This window comes from Tupaia chinensis, unplaced genomic scaffold, assembly GCF_000334495.1.
Source record: "Tupaia chinensis unplaced genomic scaffold, TupChi_1.0 Scaffold147500_2, whole genome shotgun sequence".
NCBI lineage: Eukaryota > Metazoa > Chordata > Mammalia > Scandentia > Tupaiidae > Tupaia > Tupaia belangeri.
Window position 1 is genome coordinate 333,479 of NW_006207352.1, and position 973 is coordinate 334,451.

A 973-nucleotide genomic window follows, 5' to 3' on the forward strand; every position below is an offset into this window, starting at 1 on the left:
TGTCCATCCTGCAGAGGGGGCAAGAGCCGGGCGCCTCTGGGTCAGACCTGCTGTGGAGGGGGCCGCGGGCCGTTGGGCAGCTCTGGGGAGTGACCTGGGTGGGCGGGATGGCAGTGGCTCCTTCCCACCACGCCCGCTCAGGGCTGCGCAGTTCCACGCGAGAGGCCGCTGTAGGTGTTCAGGGGCCGGACGCTCTGACCCGTGCTCCTGCGAAGGGAGCTCGGGGCTCCGGCGGAGTGTCCTTCCCTGGGGGGTTGCTTGGGGGGATGCCACGCTCCCCCTCTTGGACCCTCAAGGCCCTCTGCTCCAGTGCCCAGGCCCTCTAGGCCCGCTGCCCGGCACCCCAGTCCTGTGAGCTGGGCGCTCCTTAGGTATAGCCTCTCACCCTCTCACGGACGGACCGCTCCCCTTTGGAATGCGCGGAGAACTCCAGCTGGCCCTGGCACCGGCCTCTCGGCAGCTGCTTCTGCGAGGGGGCTGTTATGTCCGTGCAAAGCTGAGACCTCCCCTTTCCGAAAGATGGCGGCTTCCCTGAGGGCAGGGCTACGGTCGCGCGTCTGTGTCTTGGCACAGCGCAGCAAGTGTGCTGGCACCGTGACCCCGCAGCGCCGGAAGCCGGGCCCCTCTAACTGCAGCCGTCTTCGATCGGCCATATCGCAGGCTGTCTGTTCCCTGTAAGAATTAGGAAGTGACCGTTAAAGAAGTAGCATTTATAGACAAAATGTCTTTAAAGACAGGGTCCACGCAGAGGTACAGATGAAGGGGGTTCTTCGTGGTGGAAATGCTGTGTTTAAAAGTCACGACGTGTTTTTTCTTTTCTTTCTTTTTTTTTTGGAGAGGTTTTTGCTATAGGGCGCGTGCACTCACCAGAAGGACAGAGAGAGACAGCGAGAAATCAACCCCCAGGGGGGATGGTCACGCCGCAATCCCTTCTCCTCCACTCTCCTCTTGGGATTTTGGGCAAGCACGCTCT